Source organism: Diabrotica virgifera, chromosome 5, assembly GCF_917563875.1.
Source record: "Diabrotica virgifera virgifera chromosome 5, PGI_DIABVI_V3a".
Lineage (NCBI taxonomy): Eukaryota > Metazoa > Arthropoda > Insecta > Coleoptera > Chrysomelidae > Diabrotica > Diabrotica virgifera.
The window spans coordinates 29306628-29331023 of record NC_065447.1 but is presented as its reverse complement, the minus strand read 5'-3'; the positions used below and the strand labels follow the sequence as shown (position 1 = coordinate 29331023).

The following is a 24396-nucleotide window of genomic DNA, read 5'->3' as shown; positions in this document are numbered from 1 at the left end:
GGGGCTAAGCTCATACACGGACCATACCAACAACATCACACATCTAATCAAATGACCAAATCAATAAATCACAAAAAACGATTATTCTGTAAAAAAACTGTTGATCTATAGGAATACATGCAAAAAATACAACATACTGTTATACTTCATAATTGGATTCAATATTCAAAATATTTAACGTTACTTTTAATCAAAATTTTCAAAAAAATTTTACGTTACTTTTTTATTCAACTGTTTGTCTATATATTTCATCAATATTTTCAAAAAAATTCAAATCAATGCTTTCATCATGGGTACAATATCAATACAATACAGTTAGTACGCTAAAATAACATACAATTCTGTTCTACGATACATACAATACAATACAATACCAGTATACATATGGGGTTACAAGTTAAATACACTATGATGTATGAAATGGTACATGCCTATACAATCAACAGCACGACCAAATCAACATCACAACAAAATGTGTACATACTTACACCTCTTTGGAAAAATTATTAACTTTTGCAACAAAAACTACAAAAATGGGCTCTTTCATGGGGACTAACAGACTGAAACAGTTTCGGGGGCACTAAAAGACATGAAACAGTTTCGGGGGGGCAAGACAAGAGGAATCTGGGCTAAACTACATGGGAAGACTGGGGCTATATTTACTCGGGTCAAACTTCAGGGTGTACGTTACAAGTATTACAAGTGTAACACTAAGTGGGGGGTGGCTAAAGACATTGGGGACTAGTAGATAGGCTAACTACTAGTTGAACATGTCTACAAGCTAGACTTGTAACAATGGGCATACAAAACATGACACGAGTCGAGCTTCCATGTTATCGGAAACACTTGCACCACAAACTGAGATCGGCTACCCAAGACGGGCACTGCCTAACAGTTGTAGTACAAATGAGACCGAAAGGAGGCTAAAGGGATATGGTAGTTGGAACATGCAAATGGGGTCTGAGGGAGGCCAAAAAAAGTACAGGCCCCACGTTGCCGGGGCCATTTGAAGCGTTTAACAGGACAAGACAACTACTGGATACTGAAGGAGGCAGAAAAATGAATCGGCCTGACACGTTGGGCGACATTTGAAGCGTTTAAAGCCCCACACGTTGGGCGCCATTTGAAGCGTTTTACATACAACTGGAGCCGGAAGGAGGCCAAAAATGAGTCGAGCCACACACGTTGGGCGCCATTTGAAGCGTTTTTCATGTCTGCTCATATGGGAACAAGGAAAGACTACCTATAGAGATACTGGGGGGTAAGAATGGGGCTAAAGAAGAAGAAGCAGACACATAAAGCCTCTTTGCAAGACGGCAGCTCATTTGTTGTGCGGGAGCTAGGTCGTAGATTCGTTAGGGAAGGGGAGGGGTGTTAAGATGACTAAACTACCATAACAAATACAAAGGGTACTTACTCTGACTAGAGGATCTTTCTACTATTTAAAAAAAAGGACGCCGTTCGAAACAAATCCTCTGGTTCATATATGGGTACTTACTAAGACTTTTTTTTCACTTACGGGGTACCAAATGGGGGGACATTCATCATTGATTCCTCTTTGGGGTTAGACTGGGCAACATCTTTTCTTTTACTGGCTTCTATGCCATATTCTTTCTTCTGTACTAAAACTTACACACAGTTGCATTAGAATTTAGTTAAAATTTTTCCAAAACAAGGTTACAGAAATAAAATGGTAGATACACTTACAAAACGTTTATTCAAAACTTTAAACTCTTACCAGGTTTATTCAAAATTTTACTACAAAAACAATGATTACAAACAAAACAATTAAAATTAAATTTGTTGGGCAGTATATGTCAAATAAAATTTGACCTATTTATTTCAACACAAGATTTGACGTAGCTGTCAAATGTCATAAGTCACTGCCTTTTTTTACCATTATGAAAGCAAATTTCTTTATACAATTATTTACCAGAAATTTATCCACTTGAAATTTAGTAAAATTAAAAAACGTATCATACCTTAAAAACAAAAAAACTCTTCGTCACAGTCACAAACTACAGGGTGGGAGTTCATCAACAAACAGGGGGCAGGGGGAAGACATGGCTTCTTTCTTCAATTTCAGGGCAATCATTGGAGGGTGGGGTGTGGGGTAGACATTCCATACACAAATCACAAAGGGGGCTCTTCTGGGAAATTGGAACTTTTCAGGGCAATCAACTGGAACTTGCATAGGGACAGGAACAAACAAAGACTTCTACACAATGCATAGGGACAGGAACAAACAAAGACTTCTACACAATGGGCAACAATGCCGGGTTGTAGAACTGCGTGTTTGACTCTTCAAGAGGCTTCGATTTTCCATAACAAATCCAACACTATGTGGAAAAAATCCTCTCAGAGCACTCACCACACATTCAGATCTTCACAGCGACCATTCTACATTTTACCGGCGGGGAACAAAGGGACTACGCCCTAATTCAAGCGAGTACCAGCCGAGGAGCAGGATGCTATCACCTCGGGACGTAAAGCTGGACTAATTTGCGCTTCGCTCTGAAGCTACTACCTGGGAAAAATACGACGGAAGTACCGAGCGATTTTGATCCTTAGGGATGCTTAGTTGACAAGAACTCAACTTTCAGTTCAAGATTTGTTCTAGAAAGTTCATCTACGCATTAGAACTGTACTTTTGTCAATACTTCTTACAAATTCTGTTTTTGCGTCTCAAATAAACAGGAATCTTGTAACACATTGAAATGTTGCTGCAATACTTCATGGCTGTATACAGGGTCGGCTTGGGATCTTATAATGATATTGAACTTCACAAAATAAATTAAAAAAATAGACATTCTTTTTGGGAATTGGGATATTAAATTAATGTTGGAGTTTTTTCAAACGTTACAATACATTAGAAATAAGGATTCTTTTGGCTGGAGAAATTAGCCTGCGTATAGGGACGATGGTGGAATTAATTGTGATATGTGGTGTATTTTTCAATAGTTTATCAACGATGTCGGTCGACGTGAGAAAAATGCAAATTCGATTGTTCGGAATGCGAGACGCAAAAGTAATATTTTTTGGCTGAACTATTTCACCAATGGCTTTAATATATTCAAACAAAACGGTATTTGGAATGGAATGCATGACAACAGCTTGTTCCCTTTTAGGAAACGAAGGGGAGGAGGCCTGGAGAGTGTGGCAGCGACATAAGATTTTGGGATGGAATTAGGGGTGTTTTGTGTAGATGTAGTTGGTTGTGTGTTGTTCATAATGTGTGAAGTCCTGGTTACCAAGACCACAACACAATATGTGAGAGTACCCACAGACCCTTTCGCAAATTGGAAAGGAAAAAAAGGATCTCAAAGGATCTCACCTGACTTCTCCGGATTTTCACTGGTTTTATCTTAATTACACCAATACGGACAGGAATACAACTATTAGCAATATCTTCAGTTGTTACATTCTTCCTTGCAAAATATTTAGCTTTCAAATCCCCAATCAATGCTAAAAACCAACAATTTTTCAGAGAACTTTGAAAAATTATATTTAAGTATTGACGTTTATTTGACGTATGAAAAATAAAAAATTGAGAAGCAGAGTCATGGATTTCAGAGCAATAATTAGTGTAGGAATTTCATACATCAAAATCTAGAACACACAAATCAATATAAACATTTATGCTCCAACAGGAGATGCAAATAATTAAGACAAATTAGCTACGGGCACCTCGCAGAAGTTTGTGAAAACGTACCCAGAAACGACATTCTGATGATACTCGTATTTAGGAAATTTCAACGCCAATGGAAGAGAAAAGAACAGTATGGCGAGATTGGAGAGAAAGAAACCATTCACAACGAAAGAAATGATATTGGAACAAGACTATGCAACTTAGCTTGAGCAAAAAAAAAATTTTCAGTACCAAATTTCGACACAAAAAGGAACATAAAATAGCATGGCTACGCCAGGCCAAGCGAAGGTAACCGGATCAAATACTAAGTACTTATTAAAAAAAATGGCTATGACTAACCCAAGATGTCAGATCATACAGGGGAGCAAACCCTGATTATGTCCACATATTTGTAATGACCCAAATTGAAGCTGCAATGGGATAAGACAGGGGGATTCGTTGAGTCCTTTATTGTTCATCCTGATCATGGATGAAATCATAAAAAAAGTAAGAACTAAAAGAGGGAGAAAAACTATTTAAAATAATCTGCTATGCAGACGATGCCATATGAATCTCTCAAAATGAAGATGATTTACAACGTATGTTACACCAATATTTAACATAATTGCCAGAAAATTTAACATTTTAATTTCCCCCAAAAAAAATGCATGGTTATAACAGCAAATCCAATGAGATGTAAATTGGAGCTGGAGGGTTAGATAATAGAACAATAATGGATGGAGTTTAAATATCTAGGCATCACACTATCTAGCTACGGAAGGCTCAAAACAGAAGTGGAAGATCAACTGAATAGAGCAAACAGAGCCCCAGGTCGCTTGAATGGCATAATAAATATGGAGAAATAAAAATATCGGAAAAGAAATGGAAGGCAGAATTTACAAAACAATCATTAGACCAATAATGACATACGCGGCAAAAACACGACCCGACAAAGAGAGGGCAAAAAGATTGAGCTAAACAGCGGAGATGAAAACCCTTCGAAAAATAGACGGTAATACTTTATGGGACAGAGCTAGAAGTACAGACGTACAACGGAGATGCAAGGTGGCAGTGGCGTAACAAACTCCATCGGGGCCTCCCGCAGAATTGGAAATGGGGTCCCCTTTAAAAAATTACTAAATGCTACATGTGTAACAAATACCTAGGTGTTTTTTTAAAATATGGCAATTCCGTGTAATTTTCAGTGTCACCACCAAAGTGGTCAACTCAAGACTTTTCGAGTTATTTATGAGTAAAAATGTTTATTGTTCAACAAAAAAAACACGTTTTTAGGCGATTTTTTGCAAATAGTTCAAAGAGTAAGTATTCTATCGAAAAGAATATTGTTAGCAAAAATGTATCTAGCTTATAAAAAGATAAAACAAAAATGAATCGACTCAGTAACAGAAAAGATGTAGCTCATGAAAAGTTGTTCCTAGTCGTCAAATTTCAAATCGAATATTTCAACGTAAAATAACCAAAAAATGAAATACTTTTCGGGGAAACTTATTACTTTTTTAAAGTGTTTAAAAGAAGCTTTATTTTTTACAAAAGTTTCTAGTATCAAAACTAAGCCAGCTACGCTCAAAATACAGTTAATCCCATTTTTTTGGTAAAAAAATTGTAAAAATCTCCCCCTACTTAGCACCCCAAATGAAACTAATCATTATCGTTTTACAAATTACTTAACTTTTTTATATGACCTGTAAGTTTCACCGGTTCAAAGTGCTTATTTTTAAAAGGGTTCTGGTTGAAAGGGCTTGAACGAGTCATTAATCACGAGTTATGCAAATTTTAAACAGCCATATCTTAACCAATTTTTTTCTTACAGAAAAACAAAATAAAGCCAAAATATTTATAAAAGCAAGACCTGCATTTCTTTACTCTTTGAGATTTTTCGTATCACTAATACTTTTTAAGTTATTTTGAAAAAAAAAAGACTTTTTATTTTTCCGAAATAAAAAAACTTTTTTTACTATGAAACCAAATTTTTTCAAAAATAAGAACTTTGAACCGGTCAAACTTACAGATCATATAAACAATAAATATTTAAAGTAAATGGTAAAGCGCTAATGATAAGATTTTCACGATTTTTTTACCAAAAAAAGGGGCCAACTTTATTTTGAGCGTAACTCGTATAGCTTTGGTGCTAGAAACTTTTATAAGAAATTAAAGAAATATTTTTTTTAACATTTAAAAAAAGTTTTAATGCGTTTTTCCCGAAAAGTGCTTCATTTTTTGGTTATTTCAGGTTGAAATATTCGATTTGGAGTTGGACGAATAAGAATAATTTTTCATGAGCTTCAACCGTGCTTTTGCTGTGTCGATATATTTCATGAATATGTACACCATTTTTTTGTATCTTATAAGCTACATTTTTGCTACAAATATTTTTTCGATATCTAATATTTAATTCGATAAATACTTATTTTTTAGTGATTTGTGAAAAACCCGTCTGAAGACGTTGTTTTTTTGTTAAAAAATAAACATTTTCATAAATAAACAAAAAAAGTACTAACATAGATAAAGAAACTCTATAGAAAAAAAGTTGCTTATAATTAGTCAATTTATACATTTTCGGGCGTATTTTAAACGTATGTTTTTGACCCCAAAGAGTTGTGTCACCCCCTGAAAGTAAAAGCAACCAACGGCATAAATCCAACTTTGAAGTGGAGTGTAACTAGAACCTAAATCCAAATTGTCAAGCAAATACGTCCGTCCTGACGCTGATAATTTCACTCCAAAACTGAGCTATTGGTGTATTCCTGCATTGTTTATGACGACTTACATTTTTCATCTTTATTGGTATAGAGTAAAATAGAACAAAAATTAATAAATGATTAGATTAGTAGATATTATTCTATGAGATAAACAACTTTCTTCGTGCACTATCTACAATCAGCGAATATATCTACAATTTTATTAATTCGGATGAACAACTTCATTTTCATTACTGCACTGCTTAAAGAACATATGTATGCAAATAATATATCAACACATTTTTACATATATTAGACAACAAGATGGGGCTCTTGACATATTGGGGCCCCCCGTAAGCTTCATGCTGCGGGGGCCTCTGTTACACCTCTGGATAATTGTATCGAAATACTAAACGTAGGTAAAAATTAACGAGAAACCCCATTTCTAGATTTAGAAATATTGTTCTAAAATTGCAATTCTCAAATCTTTCACTAGTCACGTACAAAGCATTACAGTTTATTGTCGTCACCCATAAAAGTTCGTGAGACCGGAAAGGATTAAGTTTCTAGATGTGAGATGGATCACTTGCCGAGCACGCCTATTTAGAAATTTACGTTTTTAAATTTAAACACAAAAAGTTAAATCATATACCTATAACAGATTTTTACATAATATCAGACGACAAAATGGGGCCTGTACTCGATTGGGGCCCCCGCAAGCTTCACGCTGCGGGGGCCTCTGTTACGCCCCTGCAAGGTGGACGACATTAATAACTTGGTAAGAAGCGGAAGAATAGAATGGAATGACCGCATAAGCCGAATGACAACAAAAGAAGAAGAAGATATTAGTAAGCGCAAAATTAAAACTGGAAAAAAAATCAACGAAATAAAAAAAAATCTGGAATCTTGACAAACTAAAAACAAAACAAATACAAAATAAACAAGCGAAAGACATGGCTAACAAACTACAAACGGTCGAAACTGGAGATATAGAAATTGACTGGCACAACATAAAAAATATAATAAAGAAAGCAGACGAGAGAATAGGACAAAGTCAAAAGAGTGAATAACAAAAGTAGTTTGATGAAGAATGCAAAGCCAAAAGCATACAAAAGAAACAAGCATGGATGACATGGATAAAAATCGGAACAGATGGATAACTAAATGAATACAAAAGGAAAAAACAGGAAGCGGCAAAACTATATAAAAATAAAATATCAGAATGGATCAAGGAGCAAACGGAAGAAATAGAAGTAAATAACAAAGACAACAAAAAACTGTATTAATACGTTAAAAAGCAATGTAACAACGATAAAACAACAGTAAGTAAAATCAGTAAAGAAAACTAGGAAAAGCATTCCTCTAACACTCTAACTTATACAAAATCAAACAAAGCAGGAATACAAGGGAAGTATGAGGAAATTATTAAAACAGTGAAAAGGTTGAAATGAGGAAAAGCAGCAGGACCGGATGAAATTAACAATGAATTAGTAAAAAATTGTGGAGAACTGATGCGCCGGATTATGCCCCATATTAATTATTATTAGTTAGTAGATCATTTTTAGTCAAAAATCGGCACCAGAAAGTACTGGTCAACTAATATTTAAAAAAATATAATATGTTTTTGAGAAGAATGAAGGTTTTTTGTTTTTATCGAATGTTGCTAAAGTTTCGAATGGGTAATTTTCCGAGTAATTACAAATTGAGCCAAATTTATTATCCGCCCTGAAACATGCTAAAATTACATCTGTCAAAGTAGAATGTTCATTTTCAACGTACAAATTTTAAGTGATTTAATTGTAGCTGTTAATGATAAAATCTTAAGTGGCTACAATATTTAGTTAATAATTAACAATTATTCAGTTATTAATTTATTATGATACTAATGATATGTTGTGTAAATATATTTGTGTTAAGGTTATATTAAGTTGATTCGCTTTGTACAATAAATTAATAATAAGTTATTTGCCTATGCCTATGTTGCCTACATATATACCTATGTTGCCTGTATATTAAAATTTCTGCCTTTTTTAGTAAAAATTTTTTCTTCAATTTTCTATCTATCTATACTCCGTCTAATTTACTTACCGTTGCACGTCATCCGCGTCATAGCCCGTGACGTCACATGATACCAACACGAAATATTTAGGCGGTAGGTGTGTTCTTTTTAGAATCATTTTTCCGAGAGCAATGGAATTACAGCCACTAGACATATTTTATTATGTACGCGTAGAAATAATATTTACAGATTTCTAATAATGTTAACTTAAAGAAATACACAATAATATGTTTCATTTAATTTGTATAAATGGATTATAAAGCGTTTTTATGAAGCATATTTTTTGTTCGGAACACACTGTAACTGTAATCGAACGAAGGTGATATTTTGGCATAAATTGGTAACATTTATTTGACAGTTGCGGTGATGACACTTCATATTTGTTTTTATTCTTTACTGTAAGTACTTGTTTTATTATATTTATTACTGTTTTTATTATGTAGTTTAACGAAAGATTATAACTTAATTCTTGTTTTCTATTTCTAAAGTTTTTATTTATTTACATTGGATATTAATTTGTTTTGCTATATAATCCACTTCCGCAAAAATTATGTGATGTATTTGATTTAAAATAAATTCAAGAATTTTTTGTAATTGGGCAACAATGTCAACTTAGATCTCTAACGTAGATAATGACGTGCAACGGTAAGTAAATTAGACAGACTGTATATAAGGATTATTACAGCTGTCGCCGCCTTCTTTCTTTCAGCCAACGCCTCGAGTCGTTTCTGTTCTGCCATTCTTCATCTCCAAGGTCTCGTCTTTCCATGACCTCGTCGACTTCATCCCTCCATGATCTTCGGGGTCTACCTCTTCTTCTCTTTCCTATTGGGCTCCAATCCGAAATTTGTCAATTTTGTTGCTTATAAATCTGAATATGGACAAAATACATACAAGAACTCTTTGACGATACTAATCCGAACAACCTCCATCCTACATATGTGGTGACCACTTACCAATTACATCAGAGGAAGTGCCAAAAGCGATATCACAACTAAAATATGGCAAAGCTCCTGGACCTGACAATGCATATGCTGAACTCATAAAACTATTTAACACCGACGCGACGGTACTCAGAGCCTAACAAAAATATTTAATGACATATATTTAAGGGAAGTAAATATACCAAGAATATGGCTGAAGTCGACGTTTATTGCTTTACCAAAGAAAACAAAATTCGTATCCTGTAGTGATTTCCGAACCATCAGCTTAATGACCACATTTTAAAATTATTTCTAAAAATTATACATCAAAGGATATATAGACTGTGCGAAGAAAAAATCAGCGGAACACAGTTTGGTTTTCGAAATGCAGTGAGTACAAAAGAGGCTCTATTTAGTATACAAGTGCTATTTCAACGATGCTTATGTAGAGACGTAAATTGCGATATTTATGCATGTTTCATTGAATACCATAAAGCGTTCGATACAGTAAAGCACGACAAGCTGACGGGGTTATTAACCAATATTGGTATAAACGCCTGTGATTTAAAAATTATCAGCAACCTGTAGTGGAATCAAACATCATCTATCCGGACAGAGTAGGGCTTCCAATCCCGGAATACCGAGACCTCTACCGGTATTGCGGGATCCCGCATCATTTTCCAATCCCGCGTGATGCGGGATTACAGCCGCGGGATCCGCGGGATTTGCGGGATTTACACAGAAAAGTTTACTTCAAATAGAAATTAATGGTTTTGTAACGAAAATTAACTTCAGCCTTTTAATTTCTTCTTCTTCTTCTTATGCAATCCACTAATGGATGTTCGCGATCACGTTTGACCATTTTTCTCTATCCCTTGCAGTATGTATTAGGTCTCCTATGTTTTTTAGTCCTGTCCATTGTTTGACATTACGGAGCCATGACATTTTCTTCCTGCCCACTCCTCTTCTTCCTTCGATCTTTCCTTCAATTAAGGTTTGCAGAAACTGATATCTTTCATTTCTAATTATGTGTCCCAGGTATGCCGTTTTTCTCTGTTTAATTGTGCACATCAGTTGTCGTTCTGTACCAATTCTTCTCCTGACAGGAGAATTTCACCTGACAGCAATGATGAGGAAGAAACTTATCAAGTAAGAAACGTCAGTTCTGATCTTGATCTTACATTGCAACAGGAGTTAGATTTAACTAAGTATATCGTCAGCATGTTATGTACTTTGCCCGTCACCATCTCGAGCTAATAGACTTGAGTCCATTATAAAAAGAAAAGAAATGACTCCATGAATCTGAGGGGTCAATAGGAAAATATCTTACATTTACTTATTAAAGCCTTAATAGGAATACCGCCGACAGGTGTGGAAGCAGAAAGGACCATTTTCTGCTGCTGGCAGACGACATTTTAGATATGTTGTGTTTTCTTCGCAAACATTTTCAATTTAACAGCAACTAAATAATTAAAGTAAACTATATCAATTTTCAGTTGAAGATAGATTTTTGTTTTTTTCGATATTTGTTACTTGCACCGAGATCCCGCGGGATTGAAAATTCGTAGTTCCGTAAATACCGGGATTGAACTCAGGCTGCGGGATTGGAAGCCCTAGGACAGAGGCAGGAGAATCCGACGATGAAAATCAAACGTGGGATCCGTCACGGATGTATACTATCACCACTGATGTTTAATATCTACTCTGAGGAAATCTTTCAAGAAGCAGTGGATAGGTATCATATATTTAGTAGATAATAGAAATCAAATGTAGGATAGATAAATCTGCATTTCAAAAAATGGCTAAGTTATTGAAATGTCATAATTTATCAATAACCATAAAAGTCAGGTTACTACGATGTTATATCTTCCCTATATTGTTGTACGGAGTTGAGTCGTGGACTCTCGCAGACGCCACCTGCAAGAACATTGAGGCTTTTGAAATATGGCTTTATCCTCGAATACTGAAGATATCTTATACCGACCACGTTACTAATCAGGATGACTTGCTAAAAATACAAAACCAAAAAAGCTGGTAACCACAATAAAAACAACTACATCATGACTCGGTCACATCATGACTCGGTCACATCATGAGGAACAGTGAAAGATATAGACTGCTGCAACTAATCTTGCAAGGAAAAATACAAGAAAAACGGGGACCAGAAGGGCGAAGGATTTCCTGGCTAAAAAATCTACGTACGTGGTTCAACACAACAGCCACAAATATTTTTAGAGCAGCAATGTGCAATATACAGATTACCATGATGATCGCCAACATCCAAAACGGATAGGGACTACAAGAAGTAGAAGAAGATCAATCCAAGATCTGCTAATAATGATGCTGCGTTGTGATTTCTGATTTAATTGCATTTAAAGAAGTTATTTTCGTATCAAATTGAGATTAAAATTTTCCACCTACTATTGTCTCTAACAATGACATCCAGATATAAGACCACCAATAATTTCTATTTGTAATTTGTAGGTGAATTCACTGATTGTATATAACCAAAGTGTTATCAGTAGTAGGTGTTAATAATGGAAAAATTAAATACCCACGTTGGTAACAAACACAGTTATTTTCCTAATACATTGAACAATTTTTGTCAAATATTTATTTAAAGATGAATGGGTTTTTGAATGAAGTAATATTTGCTCTTATTTAGAGTAATTATAGGCGGTTGAAACATGAATGTGAAAGGTCAGAGCTATATTTGATATTAAAATTGTTTAATTTAACAAGCCATTTAACGTCGTAAGTTCTAGTAGTCTAGTCGTAAGATAGGGGGTCCCGTGGGAAATTCCAACTCGCCGTGATTTGATAGTGGTATTATAGGTTTTTTGGGTCGCTGAATCCAATGGAGGTTGTCTGGAAGCCCAAATATGGTGCGGTTAATTGTTATTAACAAATTATGGTAAAATTAGGTATTTTTCAGGAATTATTAGAAGTCCTGTAAATAAATTGATAGTGTTAAGGTCGTCTCTGGTGTATTTTTGGTAAGTGAATCGAATGCGACTAGTCGTGATTACTCAAAATATGTTCTTATTTTGTTAATAACAAAATAATTGTTTATTTGTCGAAAAGCTCGAAATAATGCGCTAGCTACAGCAAGTTTGTAGTATTTTCATAGTATTTTTATACGCTAAATCGATTGCACTAGTCGTGATAGCTTAAACCACGTTCCGACTTTATTATTAATAAATTATTGCAAAAATAACGGTTTATAGTGCGTTTACTCACGGTTTTTGCTCTAAATTTTAAAAAACCACTTGGATTAACATGAAATTTGGCATAAATGTATCTAACATGTCAAACAAAACAAGTGATATTGTGCCGATGTGTGTTTTTACCCTGGGAGTGAGTTTCACCCCTTTTCGGGGATGAAAAAGAAATCTTTAAAATAAGTCCGGAAGTCGATAAACTGATTAATTCTAAGCAACTTTTGTTCTATACAGTTTTTTAACCTATTTGAGTTATTTACGATTGAACATGTTCATTTTTCAACAAAAAAAAACGTTTTTGGTGATTTTATAAGCACTTTCGAACTGATGAAACTTATAGATCATATCGACACCCCCATCGAACAAGGTTGTAACTCAAGTTACATCTATTTTCAGATTTCAACACAGGCGAATTCAGCAAAAAATTGCGCACACGTCAATATAAATGACATAGTCCAATTCTCAATAGTTTGGCTAATACTCCATTGAAAAAAGTTGTATTTTAACTTACGTGTGCCATTTTAGCGTGAAAAGGGCAGTAACACTGGATACTCCCTATGTTAAATATTTAATTTCTTTATACTTGACGATTAACAAGGTTGTTAAATGAGTTACATCTTTGTTGCACGTATTTTTAATTTATTAAGTATTTATAAACATATGGTGTATCTCATAAGTCAATTTATCGAAATGAAAATAAAAAAAGGATTTAAATACTTTTTTCCATTTTCATAGTTGCGGCGGACAAAATAAATATAGAATAGTTTTTGCGACATACTTCTATATAGTGAAACAGTGTAATATTAGCATTAAACATGTATTTTTCGAAATAGCACATTCACAGAACGAGGGTGATTCAATGCATGCCCTTATAGAAAAACGGAAAAAAACATTAAGTCGTATATGCTCCAGACCAATGGATAACCATGATACGATATGCCAAAGCATCAGGCAAGCCTAAATCCGTAACTGTATTAAATCAGAACGAAATTCTGAATTTTAACCTATTTAAGGACACACATGTTAATTTTGAAGTAGATATTAATAGTAAAAAACTAAAGTAATCAAGTAAAATGGTCTAGAATTAAATATTTACAGATACGCAATAAAAATGCGAAAAATCTGAGATATTTTATACCATGATTTTTTCATAGTGATAGAATATTATTATTATTGTAAAATTTATAATTTCCAATTAAAATTATGAAAACTGTTAGTTGATATTTTGTTTAAATATCCCTTAAAAACTCATTTTCTCCTAGCTCTACTGCAAATAACTGAAAGCATACAACCTTTTAATAGTTAAACGGGAAAAATAATTAACAGAGAGAGTGTAAAATGGTTGTTAGGTGACTTACAACCTTTTTCTAGGAATACTCATGTTTAATCTCAAGGTTGTATCTCAATCAAACACAAGATTTTCAATAGTTATTAAAATTACAAAACATACATCTCACAGTAATCCCTTATTATGATATAAATATAGTGTGACCAACTCCAATTCAGCCGAATCCGGGACAAGGCTGAAAAAAAATACCTGAAATCCGGGACTTCTCAATGAAAATCGGGCCATTTTTTTAGAAGACGATAATTATCGTATAATTATCGTAATATACATATAATTATCGTCTTCTAAAAAAAATGTCTTCTAAAAAAATGTATCGTCTTCTAAAAATTATAATTAAAATACAGAAACGAAAAAAAGTCCACCGACATACAATGCATGCGTTTTGGATGTGGTATTAGAATTAAACTCTAGAAATTGTCGACTTTTTTTCGTCCCACCAATTCAATTTGATGTGAATTAGAAGAATAACGTATTCAAAATTTCAAAATATAATTTTACTAAAACGTTGAAAATTTGGATGGCCCGGAAGCCTGGTCCGGGACGCCGGGACAGGACTTCGTAATTCGGGCCATGTCCCGGATTTTTCGGGCTAGTTGGTCACACTATATAAATATCATACCACATTAGTGTATGAGTCTAATCATTTCGCTACAAATTTTTAAAAAGTCATGTTTTCGTTTTTTGCCTCTCCTGTAAAATCGCTAAAACTGAGTTACAACCTTGTTCGATGGGGGTGTCGATATAAATACAACATAAGTAAAGCAACTTGTGAAGCGGTAACGATTAATTTCATTTGAGATGGTAATTAGGGAGTGATTTTCCCGTTTTTTTTTACCAAAAAAAAGGGACCAACTTTATTTTGAGCGTACCTAACTTGCTTATTTTTGATAATAGATACTTTTTCAAAAAACAAGAATGAAGTTTTTTTAAAAGCTTTAAAAAAGTTGTAATGAGTTTTCCTTAAAAAGTGCTTCATTTTTTGGTTATTTTATGTTGAAATATTCGATTTGGAGTTTGACGAATATTTCTGACTGTTTTTCATTAGCTACAACTCCGCTTCTACTGGGTCTACAGAACCCACACATACACCATTTTTTTCACTTTTTTATAGTCTATATTTTTTCTCAGAAAGTTCTTTTTGAAAAAATACTTATTTTTTGAATTATTTGCGAAAAATCGTCTAAAAACGTAGGTTTGTTGTTGAAAAATGAACATATTCACTCACAAATAACTCGAAAAGTATTGACTTAGTGAAAAAACTCTATAGAACAAAAGTTGCTTAGAATTAATCAGTTTATCGACTTCCAGACTTATTTTAAGGGTTTCTTTTTTCATCACCCCAGGATAAAAACACTATTCGGGGAATACCTTTTGCTTTGTTTGGCATGTTAGCTACGTGTATGCCAAATTTCATGTCAATCCAAGTGGTTTTTTTTTAATATAGAGCAAAAACCGTGAGTAAACATACTATAAACCGTTATTTTTGCAATAATTTATTAATAACAAAGTCGAAACGTGGTTTAAGCTATCACGACTTTACGATCACATTAGTGGCAATCGATTTAGCGTATAAAAATACTATGGAAATGACTACAAACTTGCTGTAGATAGCGCATTATTTCGAGCTTTTCGGCGAATAAACAATTATTTTGTTATTAACAAAATATGAACATATTTTGAGTAATCGCGACTAGTCGCATTCGATTCAGCGACCAAAAATACACCAGAGAAGACCTTAACACTATTAATTTATTCACAGGGCTTCTAATAATTTCTGAAAAATACCCAATTTTACCATAATTTGTTAATAACAATTAAACGCACAATATTTGGGCCTCCAGACCACTTCCATTGGATTCAGTTACCCAAAAAACCTACAAGTAAACCTAAAGTGTTTCTGCAAACAAGCGTCTAGCTCTGCGGGGTGTAGGGGGAGGTACTCTAGCTGGCCTTCATGCATTCAACCCATGTTCGTGAAGTCGATTACCCGTAGCTTTTACCAACTCATTTTGTAGCGTTCGAGTTTTGCTTTTTTATTGGATACAAGAAAACCGAAGATAAGAAACTTATTTTTTCATTTGTAAAAACTATATGTCGGTGGACGTACATATTTAAGTTCCTACAATAAACAATTTACATTAAATGAATTCGTGGTTCCTTCTTCGTTTTAATCAGTGTATAAAAAAATCTAGTTTTGCGCTTTTATTTGTGATTGTACTCGCATTTGACTAGTACTAGAATAATAGACCAGGCTATGTAGAAAAAAAAATTATTGTCAAATACAGCACGTATCGTTTTGCAACTTTTTGCTTTGTGTTCGGGATGACGTCAGGAAAAAAGTCTAAAAGAGAAAAATGGTTGGATATGCGCAATTGCATTTCCAGCGCATAAAATGCATCCAAAAGTGCATAAACATATCAAATTCAGTATATCAAAGGCCAGATTTTGTTATTGGGTGGTTTTTGCGGTCGCTGAATATCAATACGCAATCAGAACCGACCCCTGGAGCACCTGTGGCCCAGGGTTACTGCTAAGGCACGTCATTTGGAGTTTAGAGGGTTTTCTGCACTACATCGATTCAAACAGATTACTTGGGGATTTTTTGGGATCGCTGAATACGAATATGTCAACAAAACCGACCCCGGAGCACCTGGTGCCTAGGGTCACTGCTGAGGCATGTCATCTTCTGGAGTTTCGAAGGTTTTCGGCACTAAATTGATGCAAGCAGGCTACTCGAAAGGTTTTTAGAGTTAATGAATACGAATATGATATCAGAAACGACCTCCAAAAACCGAAAACGCTCGAAACTCCAGAAAATGGCGTACATTAGCAGTGACTCTGGGCACCATGTGCTACTGGAGTCAGTTCTGATGGCGTATTCTTGTTTATCAACCCCACAAATCTCCGAGTAATCCATATGCATCAATTTAGTGCCAAAATCCTCGAAACTCTAGAAGATGACGTGCCTCAGCAGTGACCGTGGGCACCAGGTGCTCCGGAGGTCCGTTCTGATGGCGTATGCATATTCAGCGACCCCAAAAACCCCAAACTAATATATTTACATCAACTTAGTACCAAAAACCTTAAAAAGTCCAGATGACGTGCCTTAGAAGTAACCCTTGGCAGCAGGGTGTTCCGTGAGTCGGTTCTGATGGAGTAATCATGTTCAAAGACCCCAAAAACCCATGAGTAATAAAATCTGGCACTTAACATACTGATTTTGATATATTTATACACGTTTAGAAGAATTTTATGCATTGTAAATGCAATAATATGGACATGTGATAAGAACGGGAGAGGATAGGCTACCAAAAAAAGCACTGAATGCTAGAATGCAGAGAAAGAGACCGGTCGGAAAGTCAAGAAAGCGCTGGGAAGACACAGTAAACAGCGACGCACAAGCCCTTTTAGGAGTCTGTGTATGGAGAAGAGTAGCCACAGACAAGCAAGGGTGGAAGCAAAAAATAAAGGAGGACAAGGCTCAATTTGGGCTGTAGTGCCGTAGAAGAAGAAGAAGAAATGCAATTATTTATTTCCACCCATTTTTCGATTGTACACTTATTTTCTGCTGCTATCTCGAACACAATGCAAAAAGTTGTAAGTCGATAGGTACTGTATTTAAAAATCGATTTATTCCGGTGTTTTTTGTTCTAAATGACCTGGTCTATAAAAGTGCACGCAGTCGACCACCACAACGGTACCACTATTCTCTGACGGTACACTCTCGCGGAATAATTCACCGATACAATCGCTTATCTGGCGCACTAACCGCCGAGTTCCATATATGCCCAGTTGTGCATGAATTGAGGCCAATGATATTTGAGCAAGGTTACGTCGGCATGACCCAGGAGATTTATTCCTATTACGCCAAAGAGACGGCGGCTAGCGAAGTACCACAAGCAGGTTTCGATAAAAATGGATCGGTACAACTTTATTAGCGCTTGTTCTACAAGAATTTCAATTTAATTAAATTTATTTATTGGTTTAATTTGCTTCGGGTTTTTTAGGGGAAAGAACGTTCGTGAGTATGTTCGCTATGCAAGGCTAGTACTACGAAGAGTAGTTTTTATTATTTATTTATATCTTTCTCTGCAAATAAAGATATAATATATCGCTCTACAGAGTCACCGGAGAAGTTTTTTGAAGATCTTTAAGTTTTTTATCAAAAACCGACTGTAAAATATGTAGAGAAGAATCTCGGGAGAATTTCTTAAGGGAAAAACGTTCTTGTAAGGGTAAAACCGAATCTCGAAAGTTTGGATATGCTGATGACTGGACCCTTGCAACAAGTCACCAATCTTTAGAAACTACAGAAATCACTCTCACGAATGACTTATCCATCCTCAGCGAATACCTTAAGAAATGGAGAGTACAACCAAGTACTACAAAAACTGAAGTACCAGCTTTCCATCTCAACAACAAGCTGGCAAACAGAGAATTACGAGTGTATTTTAATAACAAGCTGTTGAAACTCAATAAATACCCGAAATGCCCTGGGGTTACTCTAGACAGAACGCTCACATTCAGAGAACACCTGACGAAAACAGCAGCAAAATTGAAAACACGCAACAATATAATACAGAAACTCTGCAGCACTACATGGGAGTCCACAGCATCAACTTTAAGATCCTCTGCTCTTGGCCTGACATATCTGGTGGCAGAATACTGTGCACCAGTGTGGCTAAATAGAAAGCACACTCACCTGGTCGACACCCAACTAAAGCGTGCTATGCGTATAACAGGCACAATTAAGTCCACCCCTACAAAGTGGCTACCTACCCTTAGTAATATAGCACCACCCAACCTACGCCGCGAACATGCATTGGTTAAAGAATATAACAAAATAATAGACAGTCGCCAGCTTCTAGTCCACAACGACATCCCTGATATATTTGGAAACCGTCTCCGATCCAGGTTACCCCTCTACAATCTGCTGAAGCGCTGCAGCAATCCAACTTTGACTTAAATACTCGATGGAGAGAAGATTGGGAAAGTAAGACAGATCCGCATTACCATAATCTACCGGACATCATAGGAAAACCTAGCGAATTTGAACGCCCCCGTAAGATTTGGGCAGCCCTTAATCGAATTCGAAGAAACTGTGGAAGATGCGCCGACTCCCTCTGCAGATGGGGTAAACTTCCCTTGCCTTCTTGTGACTGCGGCGCTGCAAGACAGACGATCAGTCACATTGTTCAGGACTGCCCACGCAGAGCATACACAGGCGACCCTATAGACTTTGTAGTGGCAACCGAAGGGTCAATCGAATATATAAAAAAAACTGGATATCTGTTTGTGATGCATTGTATAATGCATAAATCCAAATATATTCTGTGATGTACTTAAGCCATACGCTAAAAATAAATAAATTCGTAAGGGAAGCTCAACAACCGATAAAATTTTTATCTTGAAACAAATCCTTATCCATTGCTATGAATACAACATTAACATTCCAGTATAGTAAAAAGTACTGTTCTGTTATTTCAATGCTTCTTCGATAGACCGAAATAAAGTAATAGAAACTCTAAAACGGTAAAAACGTATTTACTAACAAAAATAATAAGATTGGTAAAAATGACACTTATAAAAACCATTTGTGCTGTGAAATACAATGGTACAGTCTCAGAAGAATTCGAAGTGAAAAAGGGGTTTGTCAAGGAGACCCATGGTCCGTTATTTAATGTAGCTCTGGAAAAAATTGTGAGGGATAGTGGAATAAATAGGTCCGGAACTCTCTTCTAGAAAGAACGTCAATGCCTGGCGTGTGCTGATGATGTGATTCTCATTACAATAAATGGAGAAGAACTGGCAAGTAAGACAAAAAGACTTTTTCGGGCTAGCGCTTAGATTGGACTGAAAGTGAATATAAATAACCAAGTAATATCCAAGTACATGGAAATTGCGAGAAAAAAAGAAAGAAATAGGGTGGGGACATTTTAAGATAGAGGTGGAGGATGGATCAGAGGTAGAATTTGAGAGGGTGGACGAATTTATGTATTTAGATACACTTGTCGATCAGACATGTAAGGAAGAAGCAGTAATCCAGTTAAGACTGACCAAGAGTAATATATGCGCTGGGGCTATGAACAAAATAATTAAGGCTAAAGCAATATTGCGTAATACAAAAATAAGAGTATATAATAATATATATAATATATATAATAATATATATAAATAATAATACAAAACGATAATTAAACCCACAATGCTATATTGGATCCAGATATGGACAGTGAATTAAACAATGCAGAATAGACTGGAAGCCTGAGAAAGAAAGATATTTCGCAGAATATTTGATGGTAAAGTAGTTGAGTTCGACAATTAATAATATTAAATATAATTGAATCTTAATTAATATTCCATTATTATTACACATTATCAACTGTACTATTCGATACTGTAGTAAAAATTGTCATGTCATCACATACACTGAAATGAATAGGAATGTTATCTTCTTTAAATGCAATCATCAGTTTCGGGTTAATGATAAGACAGAAAAATAGAGAACTGGAGAAAACAAGAAACGACAAAGGAAAATGAAGAAACTCACGGTTATTATATGGCCATAGGCTGAAAGCAGCCTATATTTGTATACGACAGTTCCTTAAGATTTATTTCATAAGGAAAAAGGCTGTTGAGAAAAAAGAAGAAATATTAAAAATCTAGATTGTTCTAGGTATCATCAAAATATACGGTCAGAAAAGGTATATAAACAGAAAGTTGTGAAATCAGTTTTTACTCCTTTGAGTAGCATAGGTCCATTTTCCGTTGAAATTTACCAGCTGAACAGACGGGGTCGTGAATTGAAAATTTTAGAATTCCCTCTTGTCTTCGTCGCTTCAGCATCCATCTGGCTTGCAATTTTTAGAAGCCATGGAGGTGTTACCAGGAAAATGGTACAATAAATTTTAATTAAATATCTTTTAGAAATATTTTTATTATTTTTCAATATTTTTAATATTTCTATTAGGTTGAAAACTTTAACTTTTAGAGAGTTGACAGTTCAAGTGGAGTAGTAGTACTTAATCCAGTTTTTGAATAGTTATTCAAATTTATTTTTTTTTGTTTATTTTCGTCATATAGTTATTCTGTCATTCGGTTAAAGTTCCCTCCCCTCAATCACATTATATTTTTTACGTTGACTTTTAGACTCTATGTTATAAATTCCTCAATAATATCACGTTTTATGCATTCAATGACGTAGTAGCCTGATGTTCAGAAGCGGATTTGAATATTTGCCGCCCATGGGCTATCCACAATTTGCCCCCCTCCCCCCGTCATTTTTTACTTTTTTACCAAAATTGGCCGTCCCCTAAATTCTGCCGCCCTGGGCTATAGCACATTCAGCCCATATTATGTAAATCCAGCCCTGCTGATGTTGAAAGAATCTGATCTACACCTTGTTTTTAAACAAGACGAGTAAACTTAAGATTTACATTCAATAATATCACTAGAACACCACAAGATTCATATTTTCTTTTGGTTGACCATGTCGGTCTTCGACTATTGAATGGACAATCTTCACAAATGGCTCTTATTTGCATTTTAGGATCATTAACTTTTATTTGTTTATACATATTTATAATGCATTGTTTCTATTTTGATGATAAATGACCCAAATCTACTTGACGTTTTTTAGGTCGAGGAGGGTAATTACCAAGAGTTCTAAAAACAACGTTTTTATATAAATACTGACTAAAAACCTAAAAATTAAAGGAATAACGAAGAAAACACAAAAAATCATCGATATAACTTAATTAACCTATGAATTTTAAATGTCAATAGCGGCAAAATTTCATAAATAACAACAGTTTCAAAATTTCATAATTTAGTGGAGTAAACTTGCCTGCGATTGGGTTGGACCAATTACAAACAAACATTACGGCGCGGTAAATTTGAATTACTTCTCCTAGTGTAAAAAGGAGGTAAGATAAAATTTAACAATATTTCAAATGGTAATTTGAAATACTGACTTATAGGACAAAAATAATCTTCTACAAAACGATGAATGAGAATATATCTAAATTAGGTCTGAATCCCGCATACCAAAAAAAGTTGATTAATAGAAAGCTAAAAATTTGTGAAAAGCTTTACGGTGTCTAGACGGACAAACTTTGATTTATGGGAACACTGGAACAGGGAAGTTTTAATTGTGGAACAGGTTAAAAATTTGGAACGTCAGACACCGAAAACGTCCCATGTATTTTGTCGGACAGAACTTCCAACTGATTTGTTGCCCTTTCATAAAACTCTCATGCAAAAATCAGAATTCTATTTATCACCAACGTAATTCCTGTTATTTGACATGTTCTACGTGTCAAACGTATTAAAATGCCCAGTTGGTGATAAATAGCAGTCTGATTTTTGCATGAGAGTTTAATGAAAGGGTATCAAATCAATTGGAAGTTCTGTCCGACAAAATACATGAGACGTTTTTGTAGTCTGGCGTTCCAAATTTTTAACCTGTTCCACAATTAAAACTTCCCCTGTTCCAGTGTTAACCTGGACACCAGACACCCTTAAGCTATTAACAAATTTTCAGCTTGCTATTAATCAATTTTTTTGGTACGCGGGATCCAGAACTAAACATCTAATCACGTGAATAAAACGTCATAGTAAAAATCTGTCTATTATATGTCTGTTCCAAAAACTATGATAGCTTGTTTTCTCGTAAATAATCATATATACCCAGTTAGACCAGGGCATTTAGCACAAAATAAATAATTTTTTAAATACAGCACCTAGAGACTTGCAGTTTTTTGCGTTATGTTCAGGATGACGTCAGGAAAAAAGTCTACTATTCAAAAATGGGCGTAAATGCATAACTACACTGTAAAGTGCATAAAATTCATCCAAAATTGCATAAATATAAAAATAAAGTCAAAATCAGTATACTAAGGAACAAAATTTATAATCTGGGGGGTTTTTGGGGTCACTGAATACGATTACGCCATCAGAACTGACCTCTGGATCACCTGGTGCTCAAGGTCATGGCAAGAGACGTCATCCTCTGGAGTTTCGATGATTTTCGGCATTAAATCTATGCAAACGGATTACTCACGGGTTTTAGGGGTCGCTAAATACGAATACGCCATCAGAATTGACCTCTGGAGTACCTAGTGCCCAGGGTCGCTACTAAAGCACGTCATCTTCTGGAGTTTCGAGGGATTTCGGCACTAAATTGATGCAACTGGACTATTCAGGGGGTTTTTGAGGTGGTTAAACACGAATGTCCTATCAGAACAGACCTCTTGATCACCTGGTGCCCAAGGTCACTGCAAGGGACGTCATCTTCTGGAGTTTCGAGGGTTTTCGGTATCAAATTGATGCAAACGGATTACTTACGGGTTTTGAGGTCGTTAAACACGAATATGCTATCAAAACCGACTCCCTGTGCACCTGGAGCCCAAATTCACTGCAAGGGGCGTCCTCTTCTAGAGTTTGAGAGATTTCGGCATTAAATTGGTAAAAATGGATTACTCAGGGGGTTTTTGAGTCGTTAAACACGAATATGCCATCATAACAGACCACCGGATCACCTGGTGCTCAAGGTCACTGCAATAGACGTCATCTTCTGGATTTTCGAGGGTTTTCGGCTTAAAATGGATGCAAATGATTTACTCGGGGGATTTTTGAGGTCGCCAAGCACGATTATGCCATTAGAGCAGACCCATGGGGCACCTGGTGACCATGGTCACTGCAAGGGACTGACTGTGCTATTCAATTTTCTTACTTATGTATATATAAAATTTATATAAACTTTATATCTGAGAATATTTTTTCTTTATTTATTTCCAGATCGATTTACTATATTCTATTATGACAATGGTATTATGCATTGGCGTTATTATTGATCATCATAATCACTAGATATTCCAGAATCCTTAATCTAAGTCATACTCGTGTTCACCAACCCCAAAAACCCAAAAGTAATTTGTTTGTATGAATTTGGTACCGAAAACTCACGCAACTTCAGAAGATAACGTGCCTTGGGCACCGGGTGCTCCAGTGTGTGTTCTAACGGCGTATTCGTATTCAGCAACACCAAAAAGCCATTAGAAATCCGTTTGAATTCATTTAGTACCAAAAACTTTCGAAACTCAAGAAGATGGCGTGCCCTTGGTACCAGCTGGTCCGGTGTCTGTTCTGATCGCATATTCGTGTTCAGCAACCCCAAAAACCTATAAGTAATCGGTTTGCGTCAATATAGTACCGAAAAACCTCGCACAGAGGATGAAGCCCCTTGCAGTGACCTTGGGCACCAGGTGCACAAGGTGTCGATTCTGATGGCATATTCGTGTTTAGCAACCTCAAAAACCCTCCAGTAATCCATTTGCATCAATAAAATGCCGAAAATCTTCGAAACCCCAGAAGATGACGTATCCTAGTAGCGATCCTCGGCACCAGGTACTCCGGAGCTCAATTTTGATGACATTTTAGTGTTTACCGACCCCAAAAAACCATTCAGTAATCCGTTTGCATCAATTTATTGCCGCAAACACTCGAAAATCCAAAAGA

The 24396-nt window shown here is 35.4% G+C and overlaps 1 protein-coding gene across 3 annotated transcripts in view; it reads right to left on the bottom strand.

Annotated features, from left to right (window-relative positions):
* LOC114334761 (uncharacterized) overlaps nucleotides 1-24396 on the bottom strand; it is a 601548-nt gene that overhangs the window by 517170 nt on the left and 59982 nt on the right. The gene's annotated exons all lie outside the window — the stretch shown is intronic.